General features: G+C 45.8%; 1 long non-coding RNA gene across 1 annotated transcript in view; it reads left to right on the top strand.

Annotated features, from left to right (window-relative positions):
- The first annotated feature begins 386 nt into the window (after positions 1 to 386).
- Positions 387 to 11,682, top strand: part of LOC110340414 — a 34,782-nt gene continuing 23,486 nt past the window's right edge. The window contains exon 1 of the long non-coding RNA XR_002382234.2: positions 387 to 1,150. This is a non-coding gene — a long non-coding RNA (uncharacterized LOC110340414). The remainder of the gene's footprint in view (positions 1,151 to 11,682) is intronic.

The following is an 11,682-nucleotide window of genomic DNA, read 5'->3' as shown; positions in this document are numbered from 1 at the left end:
GGCGGGGCTGACAGGCAGAGAAGATAAATATGAGAAGAAATCTGGGAGAGAAGGATATGAGAATGAGAAGGGAAGAAAGGGGACTTCAGGGGCCAGCTGTCCAGCCACACAACCAGGAAAGAAAAGTATACAGGAATAACAGGTATAGAGAAAGATAAAAGCCCTGAGGCCAAAGATAGATAGGGATAGATGGGATAATTTAAGTTAAGAAAAGCTGGCAAGAAACAAGCCAAGCTAAGACCAGGCATTCATAACTGGAGAGACAGACAGATAAGTGAGGGGGCAAAAGGAGAGAGAGAGAGAGAGAGAGAGAGAGAGAGAGAGAGAGAGAGAGAGAGAGAGAGAGAGAGAGAGAAGCAGGAAAGGGAGAGAGAGGAAGAGAAGAGAGGCAGCGAAGGGAGACAGAGAGTGTGAACTTAAAAGGGGAAGCTTGCACATACATACTGAGTCCTTATGCAGCCCCATAAGTGTGACATAGCCATGATGTGGTCAAGCAACATAATGCCCTTTGAGCTGCCTAAGTATATGTCTGAACGCTGATATGTGTGTCCCACCCATTGTCAGGGGGCAGGGTCAACAACCAGAACTACTAAAACAAAACTTTGCTTTGCTGGGATACTCGATGCTGGTCAGCTGGAGCTAGAAATTAACGGTGATTAAGAAGAAACCACATCACTGAGGTGAAATCTTCTGGGAAGTGTTTCCTAAGAGTCAGCACACAGAAGCTGTGTTCCAGAGGTGGGCAAGGTTGTACCTCGTGCTGGCAGCAGGACTTGGTAATGTGTAAGAGTCATCCAGGTGGTATTGGTTTTAAAGGCATGAAGGGGTCATGGAGAGCTGCTGAGGCTTGGCACTGTGAGAGGCCAGGCCAGGCCATTGGTGAATGTGAATCCTTAGTCACAGCTTAAAACCCAGGACTGAAGTTGAGACATAACACCATGAAAAAAGCCTGAGAGGCTATTGGTGAAAGTGCAGCTCAGTTGCAGCAAGGGACCCCAGCATTTTGGAGATGCCAGTGCTCTGCAATGACCACCAAGAACAGCATTAGCAGTGGAGGGGGGCCCGCCAGAGCTGAGAAGACAAGCTGTGTGTTCTGCAGAGGGCGGAGTTGGAGAAGTGACCCAAGCGCTTTGAAGGAGCCCAGAGGATGGTGAGTGAATCCCATATAACTGGATATTGGGTTATTTATACTGTTTGAGTTTGCTTTTGCTTGGTTCAGAGTGTGACTGTGCCCTGGTTCTTCCCTCTTGAAGAAGATATTCAATATAATTTTGATATTTCTAAGGAACCCACAGATGAAAGACTTGGACTTTTAAAAGAGATTGGCTATTTTAAAGAGACTGAAAATTTAATGTGTTTGAATTTGTAAAGGCTGTGTGACTTTTAGAATGATTCATGGTGTTAATGTGAGATCTTGGGGGGTGAATAGGAAAGGAAGGGTTGTGGCTTAATAGTGATTTGTTTGTGTGTCAACTTGACACAAGCTAGAGTCATCGGAGAGGAAGGAGCCTCAACTGAGGAAATGCCTTCTTGAGATCCTACTGTAGGGCATGTCTCATTTAGTGGTGCAGTCCATGGTTGTTGGTGCCATTCCTGGACTGGTGATCCTGGGTTCTATAAGAAAGCAGGCTGAGAAAGTCATGGGAACAAGCCAGTAAGCAGCTCTCCTCCCTGGCCTCTGCACCAGCTCCTGCCTCCAGGTTCCATCCCTGCTTGAGTCCCTGTCTTAACTTCTCCAATGTTGGACTATGATCTGGAAGTGTAAATCAAATGAACCCTTTCCTCCCCAACTTGCTTTTTGGCCACAGCAATAAAAACCCTAACTAAGACATCCCTCTTCCCTCAGATTTGCCAACCAATATTCTCTACTCTCTCCCCAAAGAGCCCAAAGCCAAGTGCAATTAGGGCATGCAGTTTTATACAACTGCATGGAAGAAATGGTTTGGTAGTCGGGTGAGGGTCCCATGACCTTCTTTGCCCCCTCATTCTATGGGAAAACATCAATAGATGATCTTTTGCAAGAAGGCTCAGCTGAGGGCTGGAAAGATTGCTCAGAGATTAAGAGCACTGGTTGTTCTTCCAGAGGTCCTGAGTTCAATTCCCAGCAATCACATGGTGGCTCACAGTCATCTGTAATGAGATCTGGTGCCCTCTTCTGGCATGCAGGCATACACGCAGGTAGAACACTGTATACACAATAAATAAGTCTTAAAAGCAAAACTTCATTTTCTGGCTGCTTTTCTCCACTGTCATCCACTGGTACCAGAAACTCAAGCCCATGGACAGCTGCTTGTGAAGGAGGACCGGCGTGGATGATTCAGCGCCAGGCCAGAAGAGGGCCAGGGCTCCCCACTTTTACTTTATATTCATACACTTATGAAAACGAATTTAAAGTGTTTATGCTTTCATCCCTTCAAAGAAAATGGTGCTGTGGGCTGGAGAGTGGGTAGCGGCACTTGCCCCCATGCCTGTCCACCTGAGTCCTGTTCCTGGGATCTGCACGATAAGGAGCACTGATTCCTGCAAGCTGTCCTCTGACCCCCACAGGCATGTCACAGTCCATATCTCCCCTCAAAAAATGTTTTTAAAAAAATGACAACTCAAGAAGTCATTTGAAATTCTCTGTATCTGATGTGGTTTGGATTCTGAAAGAATGAACCTAAGCCTGGTCATTGCTCCTAGAATAACTGGATAATCTATGGGCATTGCTGACTTTTTGTGGCTAAAATATCTCAGGAAGTCTTTTTATCTTATAGACTCTTAACTGTAACAAACGTCACATAAAAACACCATAATGAGTCAGGTGCTTCTACAGTAGAAAGTTGGTGGATTAAGTAGAATAAAAAATATGAGGGTAATTAGAGAAAATTGTACATATTCAAAAAGTAGAGATTTATTCCAAAATTGGTACTATGCAGCTATCTTAGAAAAATGAGCTTTAAAAGTCTCATCTGTGCTATTACACGGAGCTATGCTGCTGTTAACCTTTTTTTAGAGAAATGTCTCCACCCTAAAAATGGAAAGATGTACACAAAAGCCAGCTACCTTTTCTTTGACATCCTGAAGTCTCAAACTCAAAATTTCATTTGGACCTTTCAGTCTCTAATTGTTTATTACATATCTTATGTGAGAAAGCATCTCAATTATATAGCCTGGTCTGCTCCGGAATTCATGAGCCTCCTTCCTCAGCCTCCCAGGTGGCCAGAGTGCAGCACCCCCATGCGGGCCGAGCATGAATTCTGAATAGCAGACTAGTACTTTATGTCAGGTTCAAGTGCTAGAGTGATGAAGAGGTTTTTCACTTTGCAATGTATTCCCTCTTTAAAACAATCGCTTCAAAGACCCCAACCCCACCCCAGGCACTAAACATATTTGCTCACAGAGCATTGTAAAACTGATACAATTGCTTCTCTTCTGATACAATTTTATCAGGATAATCGTATAGCCCTGGCTTTCTTTGGAAAACTATTGTTTTTCCCTCTACTCCGCTCAGACCAGTTAATGTCAATCCAATAGGAAATTAAGGTAAGCCTCTGGAATCATTTCTGCCTATGATTTCACGCAATGACACACATTAAAGTATGTGCCACCCAGAGACGTTCCTTTGCTGCAATCCGTATTGTGATGCTGAGCTGTAGTTCTGAAAACGTTACTGAGAATCCAAGAACATCAGGTTGCTGGCTAGGAATTCTATCAGGTGCAAAATCACCTTACTCTTGCAAGCTCTCAGGTGTCCCTTAGGCACGAACTCTTGGCATGTTTGTGCCTTCAGCCTTCATACCTCTGTCTGGTTGCTCTTTGCCATCTCTGCCATGGACCACTGTGCCCCGGGTCTGCCTCCTCCTGATGTCCTTTACTGCAAGTTCAATGACTCCAGTGGCTGCTTCTCAGCTCTGCTCTCCCTCCCTCCACGTTCTCTTCTCTTTTAGCTCTCCACTGACACTCTGTTGAGTACACTGCCTTGGTTTGGAACCAGTTTTGAAGGTTCTCCTCTGCTTGCCAGATTACGCGCAGAAGTCTCCATGTAGGACCTTCATGATATGGGGCTCCAGTGCGGTGTGATAATTGGAGGCATGGGTCTTTGAGAGGATAGGTCAACAAAGCTTTTCCTTAAAGGATCAGGTAGTAAATATTTGGGCTTGGCAGCCCCGTGGTCTCTGTACATTTGGCACTGGTAGCTATAGACGTAATAAATGAGTGAAACTGGATTCTAATCAAACCTAGAGGAGAAGCTGATTTTATGTAAGTTCCATGTTATGAAGTCTTATTCCTTTCTCTTATGTATACACTCTGTAAGCAGAGTTTTCCTGTCCTGACCACCTGCTCCCAAATAAGTGACACAGAGGCTTAATATTTATAAATGCTCAGTCGATAGCTCAGGCTTGTTACTAGCTAACTCTTACACTTAAATTGACCCACATTTCTTATCTGTGTCTCTCCACATGATTCATGGCCTTTTCTGTATTTTCTGCCCTTCCTCTTCCCAGAGTCTTCTGTGTCTGACTGTCCCACCTATACTTCCTGCCTGGCTACCAGCCTGTCAGCTTTTTATTAGCCAATGAGAGTAATGCATACTCACAGTGTACAGAAAGGTCATTCCACAGCAAAACCCCTCAAAATTGTTAAGGAATCACCCCATTTGTGGGCTATGCAAGAATTGTCGGCAAACCAGATGTGACCCATAGGTCACACAACACCATCATCTGCTGTGGGGGATTGCTGGCCATAGACTCAGTCTGGTAAGGCCAAGAAATGCCCACCCTCAAGATTTGTCCCCTCGCCACCATTATGACACCCTCTGATATCCATTGTTATTATTCATCTGTGTTTCAGATGGGGGCAGATCTACCCTGTTTGATGTAACTGAGTCTGTAATTACCTGGGCAGAAGGAAGCATCCCTAGCACTGCTGTGTGTATATGAACACAGCTAGGCTAGATCCTTGAGGGAGGGGGGGGTCCTCGATACTATCAACATAGGTTTCCTCCTCTCACCCCGCAGTCTCCGGGACTTACATAGTTGCCTCTGAACTTTTAGGTAAGGTGGCTGGTCTGTGTGTGGTTATAGGTGACCAATTGGTTTCCTGGCAATGTCTAAAAAAACTAACAAAGCCTTGAGAATATTCTCATTGTCCACTGTCAAAGGGAAGGATGCAGCAGCAGCTGCAAAACCTTGGTTTCAAGACCCATTAGACCCATTAGCTCCATCCCCTACATTCCAGAAGTGAATGCGTCTGAATCAGAAAGACTAGAGCGTCTCTGAGCAGTTAAAACTCTGTTAATTCTGGTGCTGGAGAGATGGCTCAGTAGCTAAGAACACTAGCTGTTCTCTCAGAGGTCCTGAGTTCAATTCTCAGCAACCACACAATGGCTCACAACTATCTGTAATGAGATCTGGTGTCCTCTTCTGGCCTGCAAGGACATATGAAGACAGAAGACTCTATACATAATAAGCAAATAAATCTTAAAAAATAAAGAGAAAGTGTGTGGCCTGGCACTAGTGGCGCACGCCTTTTATCCCAGCACTCGGGTGGCAGAGGCAGATGGATCTCTGTGAGTTCAAGGCCAGCCTGGTCTTCAGGAAGCATGCTTCAGATGGGGGACAATGTTGGAGGTGACAGTAGGGGAGTGTGCTCGTGTTCAGTACTGTAGGACCGTACTATAGTACTGTAGATTAGAACTATAAAGCCCCCAAAGACCTATCCATCAACAGCTTGGTCCCCAGTGTGACACTGCTGGGAAGTGGTGGAGTCTGGGGTCATTTGTGGACATTCCCCAAGGGGCTCATGGAGTCTCAATCAATCTCTGTCTCTGTCTTTTTGTTTCTTTGTCTCTATCCCTTTGTCTCTCTATCTCTATCCCTCTGTTTTTGCCTCTGTCTCTCTCTCAGCCAGTGGTTCACAACCCCTTTGGGGAGTTGAATGCCGCTCTCACAGGGGTGACCTAAGACCTTTGGAAAACACAGGTATCTTCATTATGATTCACAACAATAGCATAATTACAGTTATGAAGCAGCAATGAAAGAATTTTACAGTTGGGGGTCGCCACCACGTGAGGGACTGTATTAAAGGGTCGAGGCGCCATGCATGTTGAGAATCACTCACTGTAAGCTGTTCACTGGGCACAGGGTGTTTGTTTCTGCCAGGGTATGCTCAAAAGCAATGGGTCAGCTAAACAGGTTTGCAAGTCGATGTCTTAGGTACCTTGTCATAGTAACGGAAAGGAAACAGTGTCTCCAAGCTGTGTAAAAATATCTTCAAGAGGTGTGCTAAGGGGAGGAAGGGGAGGGGGGCAGTGGTGGTGATATCTTCCTCTGCTACCCATTCTTACCATTCAACAGTATATCAGATGAGGTGCAGACTCATCTCCTGCTGGCTATATCTGAGTCTGCAATTACCTGTGCAGAAGGAAGGACCCCAAGCAGCCCTGCTTGTGTCTCAGTGCCAGGCTAGATGGTCTAGGGACCACACTACTGGTGACATGTTGCCTCCTCTCATTCAGTCCCCAGGGAGTCCCCCGGATTTTACCTTATGTCTACATAGTTACCTCTGAGCATTGTGGTGAGCTGGCCCACCCGTGTGTGGGTAGAAGTCACCAGCGGGGTGTGTTCAGCTCTCGGTTCCCAGTTTTGCTCCTGCCGTTGATTTGTTACCAGGACAAAGCGATGCTTTTCAAGGTCAGGTTGAAGAAGTCAATGTGGACAGCGCACTCGTGGAAATGGCCACTAGAGGGTGCCAGAGCATGAGGTTGGCAAAACCCAAAATACCATCTCTGTGATTCTGAGACCAGCTTGGTCTACTTAGTGAGTTCCAGAGCAGACAGGGCTACATAGCAAGATCCTTCTATTTTTTATTTTTGTAATGAATGTTAAAATAATGATAAAAGCTATTACAAAGAAAAATAAGGTGCACAGTGTTCAAAGTGTGCCGAGAAAAAAAAGATTTTAAAAACCCACTTCAAATAATTCATCCAAGGCAAGAGGGGAAGGAAAGGAGAGAGGAGAGGGGATAAGCAGTGAGAAAATGAGAACAGAAACTAGATGGTCAGGAGCAAGTCGTTGCTGTGACAAATGAGTCCAATGTAATTTATTAAAATAGAGGTGCTTAGCAGTAGGTTAAAAAGGTCAGCTGTCTGTGAGAGACGCATCAAGAGCACGTGACATCGAGCTAGGGAGGCTAGACCAGTAAACGCTGAGGGGATGCGGCAGGGTGGCCATGCAGATGCGACGTGGTGCTGAATAGGCCTTTCCCAGTCTGACTGGGGTCTAGATGCTAAGATCAACGCAGTGTGTGCTCAAGTGCCCAATGGCTTGGCTGTGGTCTCAATGCCCCTCCCCCACCTCAGGCTGACATTGAGTTGACAATGTACAGTATTAAAAAGTAGGCCCTGAGAGCAGAGTTCCGTCAAAGAGTCTCTTCCCTCATCCTCTCGTTGCCCTTCACCGTGTGTGTGTGTGTGTGTGTGTGTGTGTGTGTGTGTGTGTGTGTGTGTGTGGTTGGAAGATCACTCCAGGAAGATTCGGCTTCATGAATCTCCCAGCCTCCAGAGTCATGAGCTGATTGGATTCCTACTCTTTTTAAGCTCTCCGTCCTGTGACATTCTGTGACAGCCGTCCAGTATGAAGTGAGGGGTCAGACCATCAGCAGGATGTTCTAATAAATGCCGAGACAATTTTCCAGTCTCTGACTTGGTGTGGGAGATTGGTGCACGTGCAAAGTCCCTGAGATGCTGTGGCCTGGTCACTGCTTACCAGGCAGAGAGAGGCTTTCTGTACAGAGTTTGATTGGCATCTCTGGAATCATGGGAGTCTATGTGCTATGTGAAGTCTTGACCAGATTAGCTTAAAGCAGCCAAGCCGAGACAGGAGCTTAGAGAACAGGCTATAGTGTGTGGTACATGGCAGAAAGGCAATGTGTATACTACTTAAGGCTTATTTATACAATTTATCTACATGGGTGTTTTGTCTGTGTGTATGCCAGCACATCAGAAGAGGGCATTGGACACCATGAGACTACAGGTGTAGACAGTTGTGAGACACCATGTAGGTGCTGGGAATTGAACTCAGGACCTCTGGAAGAGCAGCCAGTGCTCTTAACCCCTGAGCCATCTCCCCAGCCCCGCTGTGTATGCTTCTTATGAACCCAACATGAATTATCTTATGTGGGGATGGGGCAAGGGAACTGGCCTGAGATCTAAAAAGCAAGTCTGTTCTCCAAGAGTGTCCAGCAGAGATGAGGGCTCCTGTTCATGTACTCCACTAGAACACAGGGCTGAGGGCAGAGGAAAGGACCAATGGAGTGGTCGGTGTCTGCTGGGGCTGTCTCTGTAGACATCTGCTCCTCAGGAGAAAGAGCCAATGAGGAGTATCAGATCCAGGAATCCATGGCCTTCGGTAATGGAGAGCCCTTCCGTAGCCCTGTTCCTGGAGACTGTAGGTGAGTGGAGAGGTCAGAAGGGAGGAAAGGAGAAACTAAGTAAATGAGAGTTTAGGATCTTAATTGTCACACGGGATTGAGTCTCTCAACACCAGGACAAAACCAAGAGACTGTGTAGCTATCATGTGCCTTGCCTGGTGGCGGTGACAGTGAAGACAGAACAGCAACAGCAGCAGAAGTCTTATGACATGAGGGTGCCATTGTTACAACGGAGGTCAGAAGACAGGAGGGTATCCATGGTTACAACAGTGAGGTCAGGTGACAGGAGGATATCCATGGTTCCAACAGTGAGGTCAGGAGACAGAAGGGTATCCATGGTTACAACAGTGAGGTCAGGTGACAGGAGGGTGCCAAGGTGACAACAGTGAGGTCAGGTGACAGGAGGGTATCCATGGTTCCAACAGTGAGGTCAGGTAACAGGAGGGTATCCATGGTTCCAACAGTGAGGTCAGGTGACAGGAGGGTATCCATGGTTACAACAGTGAGGTCAGGAGACAGGAGGGTGCCATGGTGACAACAGTGAGGTCAGGAGACAGGAGGGTGCCATGGTGACAACAGTGAGGTCAGGAGACAGGAGGATATCCATGGTTACAACAGTGAGGTCAGGAGACAGGAGGGTATCTATAGTTACCACAGTGAGGTCAGGTGACAGGAGGGTATCCATGGTTACCACAGTGAGGTCAAGTGTCCCAGGAACCACAGCAATGTGAACTACAAAGCCTGGTGAGTTATTGCTGAGCTTCTACAAGTGGAGACAAGGCTCAAACCTGGCATCAATTCCATGCAGTTTCCAGAGAAAACCATCCAAATGCCAGTGGCTGTTGACATATTTAGCTAACACCCTCTGAATGTAACATTCAGGTGGACACTGAAGGTACCTTTAGTCTTTTAGCTGTTCTCACACATGGAGCAGGGCGCCATCGCACAAAGAAGTGATTGCCAGCCACAACTCATTCATTTAACCTCAGTGCCACCACAGTGTCAGAAACATGAAGACAGAATGAATGCAAATATCAAAAGGCTAAGGGAGGACTGGAGAGAAGGCTCAGAGCTTAAGAGCACTGGCTGCTCTTCCAGAGGTCCTCCAACCACATGGTGACTCACAGCCATCTATTATGAGATCTGGTGCCCTCTTCTGGCATGCAGGCAGAACACTGTATACATAATAAATAATTCTTTAACAACAAAAAGGCTAAGGGAATTGTAATCTGAAATAAGCAATGTGTCTATAAACAAATCACTTCTGACAAAACCAATTGCATTTTTGATAGAATTATGAAATAACTCCCTTGTGGGGTGGGAGTTAGATATGAACATGATCAAATCATTTGCAGATTTCCCATGCAATTTTAAATAATTCAGATTGGACTTAAACACCAGCAACCACAGAAGAACTCAGTGGAAACTGGCTGAGGGCCCGGGGAGGACCTGCTGATCACACGCAGAGCTCCAAATGGAGCTAGATAAGTTGCTTTCTGCTTTCCACGTTCAGAAACCCCATTAATATAACACAGTGTGTGATGGAGTGGGCTGTAAAAGTACAAAGTGACATAGCCTGTAATGTGGGGGCCTATGGTACCCTCTGATCAACAACTCAAAAATAGCTATCCCTTACCTGACCTTGGGGTTTTCACTTGATAGTCTATCATATCCAGGAGAGGCTTGTCCCCTCATTATAGGGAGATTTCATTTAAACCGTGTGTGTGTGTGTGTGTGTGTGTGTGTGTGTAGCTCTTATATAGAGGGTTTCTATTCAGTTCATTTTCTCTCTCCTTCCTTCCTTCCTTCCTTCCTTCCTTCTTTCCTTCCTCCTCCTTCTTTTGAGACATATCTCACTGTGTGCCCCTGGCTGTCCTGGAACTCACTCTGTAGACCAGGCTGGCCTCAAACTCACAGAGATCCGCCTGCCTCTGCCTTCTGACTACTGGTATTAAAGGCGTGCACCACTATTCTTGGCTCCATGCAGTTGTTCAAATGAATGAAATGCTAGTTGTATCTCTCCATACTCACTCCTCTACCCTGCCTTCCCACCCACACCCCATTTAACCCTTCCTGTACCCTTGTGTTTTCTCCTCTCTCCCCTTGTGTTCTTCGCCCCTTCCCTCAAACCTTCCCCTATGGAGTCTTATTAGTTTTCTTTAGTATCTTAGTCAGTGTTACTATTGCTGCAATGAAACACCATGATCAAAGAAACTTGGGGAAGAAAGGGTTTATTCTGTTTATACTTCCATATCATAGAACAGCATCAAAGGAAGTCAGAACAGGAACTCAAACAGGGCAGGAACCTGGAGGCAGGAGCTGATGCAGAGGTCACGGAGGAATGTTGCTTACTGGCTTGCTCCACATAGCTTGCTCAATCTACTTTCTAATAGAACCCACGACTACCAGCCCAGGGAGGCTGGTCCCTCCCCCATAAATCACTAATTAAGAAAATGCTCTATAGGCTTGCCTACAGCCCAGTCTTATTGAGGCTTTTTCTCAATTAGAGCTCCCTCCTCTCTGATGACTCTAGCTTGTGTGAAGTTGACATAAAACCAGGCAGTATGTAATGAGCATTCTTCTCACCAGCCTGGTCCCAGAGCTGCATCAACCCCAAATAACACAGAGACTCTATTAGTTACAATGCTGTCAGCCAATGTCCAGGGCTTCTTCTATAAGGTCTTATCTTACTAAGAAAGCCAACCTCATGCATCCTCTCTTCCTGGGGTCACATGGCAAGTCTCTATTCTTGACTACATTTCCCAGAATCCTCCTAGTCCCACCTATCTTACTTCCCTATTGGCCAATAGTGCTTTATTAATCAACCAATCAGACAAACATATACACAGAAGGACTTCCCCCATCACCAGTACACTGTGGAAACTCCAGTTTAAACATACACACCTGATAATTCAAAGCTGATGCCCACACAAGAAACAGACTACATCACATTTGTCTTCCTGGGTCTGGGTTACCTCTCTCAGAATGATTATATTCAGCTCTGTACATTTACCTGTGACTTTCACAATTTTGATTTTTCAAAGCAGAATAATATTCCTTTGCACAAAATAAACCACATTTTCACCATTATTCATCAGTCGATGGGCATCCAAACTCTTCTATTTCTTGGCTATTGTGAATAGAGCAGTAATAAACATGCACAGGCACATGTCTCTCCGTAGTTAAAGACAGTCTATTGCAAATATGCACAGGGGTGGTATAGCTGGGCCAGGTGGTACATCTTTTTCTTGATTATCCTCCAGAAATCAA

This window comes from Mesocricetus auratus, unplaced genomic scaffold (assembly GCF_017639785.1).
Source record: "Mesocricetus auratus isolate SY011 unplaced genomic scaffold, BCM_Maur_2.0 Super-Scaffold_100010, whole genome shotgun sequence".
NCBI lineage: Eukaryota > Metazoa > Chordata > Mammalia > Rodentia > Cricetidae > Mesocricetus > Mesocricetus auratus.
This window is presented reverse-complemented; position numbering and strand designations above follow the sequence as displayed.